Here is a 13283-nt window from a genome sequence, read left to right on the forward strand (position 1 = left end):
AAACATCTCGCTGCATAAAGTTGACACATATTCAGTCAATTTAGCATGTTTCAAAGCCAACAAAATGTAATTGCGGGTTCTTTCTTCTTTTTGAGGTGTTCCTGCCAAGGAACCCAGCTGGGTGGGTTTTGGAAGGCAGTACTTCAGCACCTCTGGGTCCTATTCAGAGTGTGCCAGTCGTGTAGACACCTTGCTTGTCAGTTCTTCTTCCGTTACCCTTCAAGCGCAGTTGCTGTATTCTCAGCTATCCCCTTCTCAGCTGTGGTTTGTTATGTGGCAGGTAGGCTGGCGTATTTGGCTTTAAGTGAAATTCCTTTGAATAGTGAAGAGATTCATGGATACTTGAAAATAAACTGTTTTGCTAGCATGAGAGGAAGAAAATGCCCTTTTTTTTTTTGCTTTAGAATGTCATGTCACTCTTGCTGTTTGCTTGTTAAACAGTGTGTCATATGCGAATGGCATCTGCCAAATACCAAGCAGACATTTGAGATGTTTGTGTCGTCATTCTCTATGGAATAAATGGAAGGGGCTTGAGTGAGAGCATACAAGGCAGTCTTCATACAGCAGCCTGTCACTTCACAAAACAGCTGTGAATTTAATGAGAGTATAAATGAAAAGCGGCTGATAATTAGGCTGCTGAGTGTTTTAGCATTATTATTGTTAATTTCTAAAAATCAATTAGCTATTGAGAAGCATATATTTTTGTTTTTAATGTCTGAAGCAGGGTTCCAGCTGTGTGACATGATAAGTTACAGCTTCTGGCAGGAATTTGGTATCAGAAGAGGCTCAAGGTTCCCACTGAGCTGAAAGGAAGGGGACTGTCATGGGCAGGGTGATATACTGAAACATGATGTTAATTTGCTGTAAAGGTACTGTTAGAGTAGCTTCTCTACCAGCTGGCAGGTACTAAAGGCTGGATGCAGATTTCTGTCATCTATGGATCATATAGTGATTCAAGCTATCTTAGATTTAGGAAAAAACTTCAGTCCTTATTAAGAAGTCTCATGCTAGATGAAGAGAAGAGTTTCAGAAATGAATGGGACTTCAAATCAAGCACAAAAGGGAACCAGCAGAACTTAGTCCTTGGAAGAACTCCTTGCAGAGGGAGGATCTGGGGCTTTTGAAACTTCTGTCTCTGATCTACCTCTCTGATAATGATATGAACTCCTTTCAAAGCATGCAAAGCATGTGAAGGGGAACAGGCAAAGAATACAGGTATTCTGCATTCCTTATGGGCATACTAGATACAGCATTTATCAGTGATTTGGGCTTAAAAGTTGTAATGCACCATGACAGAAGGCATGATGATGTCTGTTCTTTCAATGCGCGAGTAGTTATTCAGCTATCAAAATTCCTCTGTGCAATCTAGAGGAGATGAGACCTCTTGGTATAAGTCCAACTGTAAGATGTCTATATTTGAGTTGAAAACCTTACATTGAAAAGAGAGTTTGAGGCTGGCATAATTGACAGCAAATTAGCAGTTCTTTACACTCTGCTTGTTTTACATTGGTATGTGACTCTCCTGAAATTCAGTTTTGAGCTTGATTCATGTTTGATTGATAAGCTTGCGTTGAATCACATGCTTTGCACACCTGTGCTACTAATTAAAGTAAATGCTCATAAAAACATGGGCTCCTTCAGCTCCAAAACCCCCCCTTTGCACTCAGGGCCTTCAACATTCTCCACCAACCACCATACTGAATTTTTCCTTTGCTCCCACCAAATCCGGTCATGTAATACTTAGATGATTTATTCTTCTCTTCTTCCTGATGTGATTTATAGACTTTTCATAGTGGGCAGGAGAGCAGCCGTGAAACTTGATTTCTCTGATGACCCAGACTTATTTGTGCTTAGAGACAAGTTGTTGCAGGGTGCTAGTTTCTCTCAACCATCCCCATTTATCCAGGGGGGAATCTTTCCCCAACTGCTCTCTCGACTGCAGAACAGCACTCCGGATTATGCTCTGCTTCCCATAACCTCCCTCCAAATCCCTTTGCCTTTTCTACGGTGTCTGCAATTAAACACTAACAATGCGTTGCATGGGAAAGTAGTTTTGTATTACAGCTGAATGTTGTGCCAGGTCAACAAGTTTGTGCGTGGCTGCCTGCCTGTCCCTCCTGTGCCAGCACAACAGTCATTCTCTCTTTTTCTAGTCTGTGAAACACAGAGGTGGCTAAGTGCACTTACTGCTGTGGGTTTTTGATTAGGGGAGGTAGACAGCAGTTTGCTGCAGCAAAATTGAAATTGTTTCAGGGGAACAGGAGCTTTAATGGTAAGAAAGAATCTCCTACCTCTCACAGTGTGCTTGGGAGGAACAGTCCCTTGTTACCTTGGGTGCTTGTTTTGCTGATTGGGATGCAGTAATAGCATCTTCCAAGTGCCAGACTGGGGACACTGCCTCTACAGCATTGCCTGGGATGAAAGAAATTGTGTAAAAAAAAAAAAAAAGGAGATTATTCTTTGAGATTTGCCTTGTTTCAGCTGTGAATATAGTCCATGTGTACAGGCATCTCTCTAATGATAGATCTGACTTGGCATGTGAATGTGGCACTGAGTGACAGCTCTATACCAAGCACTGTCCAGATGGCGAGCTCTTGTAAAGCTTCGCTCTTGTTCTTCTCAAACCTAGTTATTAGGATTTTTTTTGTATCCTCACGTGATCAGGCATGAGAGCAAGTGCTGACTGACAGCAAGGTGAGGGGCGGAAGAAGGAGGAGGCTCCACAACTGGAGGAAAAAGAGGGTGATCCTTACTGTCTTTCTTGGGTATCTGACCGTAGTCACCGTCAAAAGCGTGATCCTGGCATAGTTGATCTTGGTCAATTGTGGCTGAAGCAGAGATGCTGGCACAAAGAGGGGCCTCACGTCGTGTGTGGGAGAAAGGGAGAGAATAGTGCAGTGGCAGAATGCTATGGACTGGCAAAATTTAGGTCGTGGGAAGAAGTGGGAAGAGAAACTGGGAGAGGCATTAATGGAGTAACACAGAGGTTATCAGAATGAAAGCCAAGGAACAGACAAATCTATCTAAAGTTAGTTCTGTCAGCAGTCTGTCATGGCCAGGTAGTAGCAGCACACCCATTTGGAGCTGAATATTGCCTCAGTCATTGTTTAATAATTCTTTTTCTACTCTAATACTGCAAATTATGCAAATGTGCCAGGTGCATGCTGGGTGCAGGATGCTGTGCAGAATCTTTTATGAGCACGCAAGGCTCATTGGCAGCTTTCGTCCAAAGCGCAGCTCTTCCATGTTTCTCAGAGTACTCGCTGCTCTATAAAACGCAGTAGAGCCTGGGACCTGCCAGGCTTTTGTTTCTCCAATACTTACCTAATAGCTGAAATAATCTAGGAGGTTCTTCGCACTCCAGAACTGACATGGAAATGTGCCCAGCTGAAGAGCCTGGACCTTATTTTCCTTTAATCATCTTCCAGTCCCTTACTGCTTGGCTTGATGCGGCGGGGAGGAGCGCAAGTGTTAGTGCAAGGATGGTGCTCCAAGAGCGGAACATTTCGCTCTGCCATGGATTCTCTGTAGCAAACCATGACAACTCATTGGACTACTTGTACAGTGGATCATTCTTTACTGCAGTGGTTTCCTTGCCACCATTGGTTAATTATTATCCCTAAGAGCATAACAAAACCATAACACCTCGGATGTCGCTAGCTGGTAGCATGACAGATGCTGTTACTGTTGTGGCAATTGGCATGACATGCAGGGGTGGTGCTAGCTCACTAAAATTAGAAAGAACTGAAGGCTCAGCCTAAAGTACAAACATTGCTATTAGGTGACTTGCTTGGTTTTGGCTTTTAGCTAACAATTGCCCCGTCAGAATAAGGATAATGCACAGCAGATGAACAGCAGTGATTTTAGTGAACTCTCCATGCAGGTGACTCATGTGTTCTATTTGCTTTTTTCCTTGATGTAATTGATTGTAAAAGACCAGCTGCTATCCCAAAATGTATGTCAGGGAAAGAAACATGAAAGAGCGACGGTACAAAAATCTTCCCATTGAATTGTTTCAAAATGTTCGCTCACAGGCAGGTTATTCCTGCATGATTTAAAAAGTTGACTTCTCCTCCAAACTGATTCACCCTCACCTATGAAGAGAGGCATTCAGCACCTCCATTTTTCTACTTCTCTGCTCTCAGTGAGTAACTCCAGCGTTTCTTTGGTTAATTAAAGTTTACTGCAGGAGGAGCAGGAGTGGGTTGAGAGCACTGATGAAGAGATGACTAATAAAGTAATCAGCATGTGATTAAAGTGTGGGCTGCCAGGCACAGATTAGCCCTCCCTGGACTCTGCCTTTATCTGAGCTCCATGTTTTGAAATAATTCCTTATACTAATATACAGAATTTCTATCCCATCTAGCTTATCATATTAGAGCAAACTAGGCAAAATGACTCAATTTCAAAAGGCTCTGATTCAGCTCAGGCTACAGCCACTCATTGCAAACATGAAGTTAGGTGACTGACTCCTCTTTTGTTTCTTTAAAATTCAAGCTTTGTGGGAAGTTTAAGGGGGAGTGAGTTGGTCAGAGTGGGAAATTAAGGTGGCATTATAAATCCTCATGAGATGCATCAGTGACAATCATCTTGCAAAATTCTGTGTGAAATGGTAGCTACTGAAAGATGGGGAGGACGTGGAGGTTTGAGTTGTGGATAAATCACAAGGAGAGAACTAAAACTTTTCCCAGAGGGAGAGCTGCCGCACACACTAGCACAGAAAGCTGTTACTTTGCTCTCAGCACTTTTCTTTTACAAGAAATGATCCTTCAGGTGCACCAGCCACCTAACAACAATTTTATGAGTGTGATGGTCAATTCAGTGTAAAGTCCTTGAAAATAGTGCAACTAAAACCATAGCCTCCCCCTTCTCCTCTTTCAATTCTTGTGTATTTTTTATTTATTCTTGTTTATTTAAATAAGATTTAAGGGAGATTAATAGAAAAGCTAAGTACTATGCACTATGGTACTCTCGTGTTAGAATTATAGAAACAGGATAGTTTGGGCTGGAAGGGACCTTTAAAGGTCATCTAGTCCAACCCCCATATCTTCTTTATCTTGAGAGAAATTGGAGGCTGAATATGAATAATAGACTAAGGTGGAAGGGTGTTCTTGTTTGTGAAGGGGACACAATGGTGACATGATTAAACCAGGACAGAGGGTGTTTAGACTGGCTCTTGTCCCCCCTTGTTCTTGACCAGGTGCGCAGCCCTAGGTTTTAGCGATTTAGAGGTAACTCGAGGGGCAAGGACATATTGTGGGCTGCTGTTTGTAAGTCTGAACTCAAGTCTCTCTAAATGCCTGTGAAATCAGTTAGACTGACTGAACAGGTTTGATGATGGGCTGGTTTTTATCCCCTAAGCTGATTTCAAGACCATTACTGGAACGTTTTGATCTCAAAGCCAGATGAGTGTTAAAAACATAGAAAAAGATGGTGAGGGAGGAGATTCTGCCCAATGCAGTGTTTGCATTGCAACTTTAAGGGTTCTGAAAATTATCTTTAAAAAAAAAAACCAAACAAAGCCAAACAACTTCCTTGTTAAAACAGATGATTTGGCTCTGGTTTTACTTTTTACAGCAATGTTGCTGAAGTCATTTTAACCAGCTTTCATGCCAGGTTGCCCATGCTGCTAGCACAGCGAAAAATACCTTTTTCTTTGCATCTGGATCATTTATCCGGTCTGGTTGCCAGTGTGGGTGTCCAAACAGCTGTGCCAGCTCTGGTGGGAACGGTGTGGGATGTGAACTGCTACTAAGGAAATTCTTGGGGAACCACAGTCACAGTAACTTTTGAACCAGTAACTTGCTGCTGTAATGGTCCTGGGCCTGGCCATCCTGTCAAGTGACTAATTTGCCTTTTTGGAACTAAGAAGAGAAGCAGTTTCTGGTGTGTGGTTATCAGCTGGCAGCTTGAGCTAGCCAGGTGACGCGAGTTCCTTCTTTGTCTAGGTTTTCATATGGCATCAGAGCGCTAAGCCACCAAGTAAAAATTGTGTGTCAGGCTCTGACATGCAAACAAAATTCTCCTTTGTATCCGACCTGCTGGAAGTTTACTGTGATCTCTGGAAACTGCAAGATGACTGGGGGCTTAGCAGGTGGCCAGATTCAGTTTTATTAGTCTCCCAACTTAATGGTCATTGCAATATTTTTTGTTTCTTCGTCCTGGCTCTAAAGTGAATGCTACTTTTCTTAATGGCAGTGGACGTGAAACCATCTCTTTGCACATGCAGCTGTCTTCAAAAGTGTCAGTTTTGGTTGTCATTTTGAATGTCGGTGCGTATGCAACTTGGAAACTTGTTCGTCTCTTCATGTTACTTTACACTGTAGAAAAATCCCCTTGAGAGAGAACTGGAGATGCCACCAACGATATCACCAAGGGAAACAACAATACTGCTCATAAGGACAAGTTAAAAGAGCGGAAGGTTGTTTTCAAGCTTCCCCTTGTCCTAAGTGAGGGAAGAGGGGGGGAAAGGACCTGCTTTTTGCAGATGGTAGAATGATTCACCAGTTAATGGGATCTTAATGCCTGGCAAGAAAAGATGTCATTAGCCGTGCTGAATCTCAGTGTGATACGCACATTCGGTCCAGCGTATGGAACACTTCTGTGCACTCGTTCAGCCTGCTGCTTGCTTGACGCGTTCCTCTCTTACTCCTCTGCTTGCGCACGTCAAATGTTGCTTTTGATAAGCAAGTGACTTTGTAACAGAAAACTGGTCTCATTTGCTAGGATGACGAGGAGCTACTCTTTACTTACTAATAGTGCCTTAAGAGACAAACTGCTGGTTAATTAGTGGTAGATACGCAACTGGGTTGCGTTTTCTTATTTAAATCCTCTTCATTATCAACTTGAGACATCTTTATGGCAACTACTGTGGCCAGAACTTCTTTAAGTGACTTACAAAACACTGTTTTTGTTAGTACCTTCAATATTCATTAGCTTTTCACATCTAGCTAACTTTCAGACTTCAAGAGTTCCAGGAATACTTGTGCAATGGGGATTGTTTCTTAATCTTTCACAATAAAACTGATATGCAGCAGTTGGCATTGTAATAATTTAGAAGTGACTTTTCCCATGAGCACAGTTCATGGAATTGGCTTCTGTTTTACTTGGGGCAAGTTCCATAAATGGGTAAGAAAGGGTTTAAGCTCTAAATGAACCAGGCTGTCGCAGAAGGTAACATTTATTTTCAGGTTGCAGGTGGATTATTGTCTGGGAAGAGAATTTAGGTTCTATGTTACGACACTTAGACTACAGCATGTTACAGCTGTTGATATTCCTAAGAGGAGTGGTATGTTAAAAAAAAAAAAGGAGAAAAAAGAAAGGAAGACTCTGTTTCTGTTTTTAATGGGGATAGGCTCAAGTTCTTCAGCTGGAGAACTCAGTATGTCTGCGTCAGTCAGCTGAGTGACTCAGTGTTGTGATGCTAATGTAGGTCTGACTGGATTGGAAGCCTAAATTTATATAACAGAGAAAAACTCAACATAGTTTAGGTTGAGAGAAGTGAGTAATTTTTGTTTCCGTATGCATAGCCGAATTTAAAAGCTTTTCTCTTTCTCCATTACATTGCCCTCCTCTTCCCCTGCTCTTGCATATTTATTCTGACATGCTACCTCATAAATTAATGTTCCTTTTTTTTTTCCTAGTAGAGAGTTGTGTTATTACTGAAAATCTGAGGATTTATTTGCAAAATATTCCACGATAGTTTACATTTTTAATATTTAATAATGATTTAATGTTTTAGCAAAATGATACTTCCTTCAGTTTAATTTCTTTAAGTTGGAAGGCAGATCTTTGAATAAGGCAAATCACAGCTGTCCTACCTTTATTATGGATTTAGTTTGAACACCAAAGTTTTCAAAGTTTATTACTGTCTTTAAGGCTTTTCTATCTTAATCTAAATGCACTTTCAATGAGAGGTAGGTCCTTCCTTTCTTCTGTGTTGTTTTAAATTATAAGAACAAGGATGTGACTAATTACCTTCCTTGTGGAATTATACAGGGCTAAGATTTGCTTTCTTTGCCCTTATCTGCTCAGTGTGTGCTTTATAGCAAGGAAACTAGCATGATTCACAAAGGGGGAGAAAATCAAGTAGTGGAAGTGATAACAGGCATTGAACAATACCCATTTTACGGTGCCACTGTCATATCTCAAAGGGTTTTATAGCTGTTGTTTGACTCCCAGCTGTCTACTACCAGTGATTATGTATCCAACAGGGGACAAGGTTTCCCTATAGTGAACTGTGAGATCTGGTTGAGCTGCTGTAATTTATTTGCTCTCATGCAGTTGGTGTACAGTAGGCAATATTATGCTGGAAATGCTTCTTTTTCAAGAAATTATAGCAAAAAGTACTAAAGAAAAATGCCTCTTACATTGCAGACTCCCATGCTGTAGTGTACTGTCAGTAGCAGCCCCTGGAAATGTCTCTACCTGGATGCTCAGACATCCACTGTTGCCAGCTGTCTAGCACAGATAAGGTGAGAAAGAGATTTTGCTCATATTTCTGTTCAACAACCTGGAGTAAATACTCTTTTTAATTCTGTTCTGGAGAACATGTACTCAAAAGTGCAAGGAAGGGAAACCTTTTTCTGTTAAACCAGAAAAGATCTAATGAGTTATCATCCAGGGAAGCACCTCTGTGCCATCTAGGCAATGAGGCTCACAGTGATAACATGGCATAATTGACCTACTGTGCTCAATAGGCGAGTACCTTATCAGGGAATAATGTTAAAATACTTCCCTTGTATTTCTTTTCCTGAGTTGTGCTAACGAGATTGCAAAAAGAATTTATCAGCGAAGAAGTGACTTTGCATACAACACTACTCTTTAGTACTTTATAACAAAAAATCTTGTTACAAACACCATCAAATTCTTGCAAGACTGTAGAGATGCAGCACAACTTTACACACGCCTTAAAGGATCCAAGCAAGGAGTAACGGGCTTGAGGTAGCTGGAAGTGGAAAGAAGGGTTTTAAGTCTTGGCTGGCTTTTAGAACAAGCTGTCTGTACCAGCAGTATGCCTGGAATGTGCCTGGAACGGTCTTGGCTTGCCAGCACGGGCTTTCTCTTGACTCATTTTATCCTCTAACAAGTGAAAGGGACAAAAATTACAAGTGCTGGCTTAGCAAAACAGGCAGAAGTTAGCACGTGCCCGGATGAGCTGTCAGCCCAGGATATTGGCTTGGAGGCTCTGGCTAGAGATGTCAGAAACGTCTACCTGGAGTCAGACATCAGTTCTTTTTCTGTCCTGGTTTTGGCTAAGATAACTGCTCACCGGTCTGGTACCTTTTGAGACCAGCTGAGCCCAAGCTGTGGTCACATCTTTCTGCAACAGGGCATTATCTGATTTCTCTGTTCCTGGTATTCTCTGTTACCTTTCTAAGTTTTATGATTTGAGGGGAGGTGGGGAAACAAATATGGATTTGCTGCAGTGCAGTGTAATATACATGCTATATGTAATGCAAAATAATAAAAAATAATTCAACTCGCCCAACACTGGAATGTGAGCAATTCTCTCCTATTATGCAGGAGTAGTCACCCCTGGAGCTGGTTATGTGTAATGTACCAGTCATAAAGCAGTGGAAGCATGTTAAAAAATCAAGGAATGAGGTGGAGAGGGAGCTGGGAGGTAGTCTTAGAGATGAGTAGTTCTCTCCCACTTGGCAAGCAAGCTCCATTATCTGAATTAGTGTAAAAATACCCACCCACCCCAAGGAATTCACTAAGTCACTCCCTCCGTGCCAGATATCTCTGATGGAGAGTAATTACTTGCTTTTGACAGAGCCCAGAGTGGATGTCTATGAGTAGGAGGTGAAAAATCAGTATCTAGTGTGATGGCTTCTGTTTTGTTTTATTTATTCTGAAACTGTTTTTCAAGCCCAAACAGCAGCCTGTTAGGGAAGGTGTCTCTGCTTGGGATTCATTATAGTTATTATCAGTAGCAACATGCCTCCAGCTAATCGATCTTGGCTTGTGAGTGACAGCCTTTGATTGGACGGTGCTACATCCCCCTCCTGGGGAAGGGGACACTTTTTAGGTCACAGGTCGTGCCATTGCTCGATGATGATTTCATGGTATGTTATGGCAACACATGCTTGAACCAAAGACTGCCACTGCCCAAATCTTGCACTTGCTTTTTCAGACATCTGCTGGAATGAGGAGTAGGGGCTCAGATCTTGAGTCTGAATATCTGCCAGTTTATGGCAGCACGAAGATCTAAATTTGCCACTTAAAGCTCATCTCTGATGGGAGCCAGGTATAGAGTTCAGTGACTTGATGTAATGATGTCCAAGTTGTCCAACTGGAGGCAGGGACAGGGGTGGCAGATATAGGGACGGGAGCTTCACGATGAGGCATTTTAAAGTGTGGCTTCTCTGGACAGTCTAAGGGTCTTCGGTACAATTTCAAGAAACTTAGTAGCTCTTACGAGAAGCGGCTGCTGTCATTAAAGCATCCCCCTTTATCATTCAGCCTTCTGGACAATGTTTCTGACAAGCATTGCTGCAGACCTTATACCACCTATGATACTGAGTGTGGAGAGTCATTCAAAACCCCATCTGCCTGTTCATTAGTGGCTTTTTGGTATCCTGGTCTTGGCTGAGACCAGCGCTTTGGAAATGACTCGACAAACAAACGTGTGATTCCTGTAGTGTTTTGTGTTTGCCATTTGAACTGGGTTGCTTAAGGAATGCGTGCAGCGTTTTGCTGATGGGTTTTAACTACCATCTGCAGCCCTTAATGAACAGAATGTCCCTCTGCTTGCCCTGGCATTTTCGTAGCTTTCATTTTGCGCTCCTGCTAATATGAAACAATGATGCGGATAGTCTGCCATTAGCATTACTCTCTCTATTAATTCTGAAAGTATTTCTTGGCTCTGCACTGTGGTAGGGCTCTCCCGACTTATTGCAACACTTGACATGAAAGGATTTTTTATGAATCTGGTGGGAAATGCATCAGCTCTTGTTCTGAGTTGAACCTCTGGCTTAGAGAAAACCTAACACTGCCTAAATAACTAAGCAAAAGGCAAATATTTAAAGAAGTAAGAAAGTACTGCTTCTTAGGAACAGCTCTAAAATTTCTACCTAAAATCATAGCCCCTTGTGTGTAAGGCTCCCAGCAGTTGTCAGTGATGTAGTGATCAAACCATTCAATGGAAATGAAATGGAGAGTGAGATTTGAGCAATGATGAGAAACGTTAGCAAGATACATCCCACAAAACAGAGTTTTCTCTCAACTGTTGCAGGGAAATACCTCAACTTTAGCATTTAGGGAGGTCTGGGTTTCTTCAAAAGAAGGGAGGTGGTGCCCTGAGGTCAGCTGAGTCTTTTCAGCAGCTCCATCACTCCTAAATGTCCTCTTCTGGGTATCTCATTTGTTAGAGTCAGAGCAGCTGTTCTGAAAAGTCAACGAGTAAATCTTTCTTCGTGGAGGGTATATGAGTGAGGGGGAGGTGAGAAAGGAAGGAAGACAGGGGAAACAACTGATCTCTTCATTGTTTTTCTTTATTCCTGTTTTCAATAGGGCTATAAATGCATAAATAGGGCTTCACTCCTAATGTATCTAAATGTTAAAGCACTCCTGCTACTGGGAAGGTTTGTACAGCTCCAGCAGCTGTGTAAGTTTTCTTTGTACTGTTCTCCATCTCCCTCCTTGAAGGAGTCATCTAAGGCCAGAATAGGTAGGTGTGCATATGCTTTCCCTACTAGAAAGCATATTTTAAAATGTCCCCTGGTTTTGGTTTTGTTCTTATAAAGATCATCTGAAATAATTAAGTGGTCTTCATCAAGCCTGTAACAGGGAGGGTCTGCCTCACACAGAGTTTTTGTTTTCCTTCTCTCTCCTTAGCAGGTAGTCTCAGGACAGAAAATGAATGAATGGGTGCATTCTTTCCTGCTTTTCCTAGAAGGTTCTTTAGGTTGATATATGTTGTGTAGGAAGAAAATTGGCTTTATGTTTGCCCTAGGACTGTTTTGTAGTCAACCAGGGAATTCAGCTGATAGAGATGTCGGTTTTGTTACTTTTGTTTGCATAGAATTCTCTTAGCTTTCTTTAAAGAAATATTTATGAAGCTTTAATTAATTTTCTTTTGTTGCTTCAAGTACTCTGGTGAGCAGAGCTCTGAATGCAAGGGTTTAAACAGCTGAGGCAAATGATACTCCATGTGCTTGGAAAAGCATTTGCAAAACGCTTTGTGAAACTGAACTTTGCTTCCCACACACACCTACACCCAATGCATCATGCAGTGTCTTCCTAATGAACTCTGTGCTGGACTGAGGCAGAGCTGTCTCCTTAGAGGTGTGCTACAGAAACAGAGGCAGAGAGGAGTGTTTTCTGACTCTGTTTGTCAGATGCTGCCTCATTTTAAGGATTTATCTGCCTCAGTTTATTTGTTGTAGGAGAATCTCTGATTTCCTTTCTACTTCAGCATGACAAATAGCAGAGCTTGCCACCAGCTCATTTTCTCCTGTAGACACAATCCAAATAGATGGCAGATAGGAAACTGAAATGCCTGTAGACGATGGAGGTAAAAATACAGCTGGAGCAATATTTGCTGTAAATGGTTGCAGTGGACACTGCTGGCTGTCAGCAGTGATTCTTTGTCTGCTGGCCAAGTATCTTCATTAGATGCTCTTTCCACTTGAGTAATATGTTTTTAAAAAGATGTCTGTACGAGGGTCAAATGAAAACTTTTAAGACTCGTTGTGGTAGAAAAGCACAATCCACATTGTATCCCAGCGTGCACATCGAGGTTGATCTTTGCACCAGCGTACTCGAGTATGAGGTGTGTCTGAGATCTGACATAAATATTATGGTTTAAATTCAAATGCAGTGGTAGTTGAACCTCCAAAACATACAGGCAGTTTGCATCTACAGACTTTGTCACGCTAATGCTCTGATATCACAGCATGCTTTCACACATTGATGAAAGAAGTTCCTCTACAGCCTCTCTTTTTATCAGAGGAATGATCTGTAATTTTTAGGCACCGGCAGTGGAAGCCAGCAACAGAATCTGAGTCTTAGTTGACTTAACCACAGGACCATCCTTCCTCCCGCGAGCTGAGTGCTTTCAGATAAGTGCAGGGGAGTTGACCTCTCTGCCACTCCTGAAGATCATCAGTATTTCATTTCTGGCCAGAAGGTCAGAGATGGGGGAAAAGAAGTCCAAAAATATAACTGAACTCAACCAATCTGAAAATGATAAAGTTGGTTTTGCAAGGCTGCTTTATTCTCCTGCTGACCTCAATTTTCCCTAGGTCAAGTAATCTGCCTTAAAACTGGGACAATGC

The sequence above is a fragment of the Phaenicophaeus curvirostris genome, chromosome 9 (assembly GCF_032191515.1).
Source record: "Phaenicophaeus curvirostris isolate KB17595 chromosome 9, BPBGC_Pcur_1.0, whole genome shotgun sequence".
NCBI lineage: Eukaryota > Metazoa > Chordata > Aves > Cuculiformes > Cuculidae > Phaenicophaeus > Phaenicophaeus curvirostris.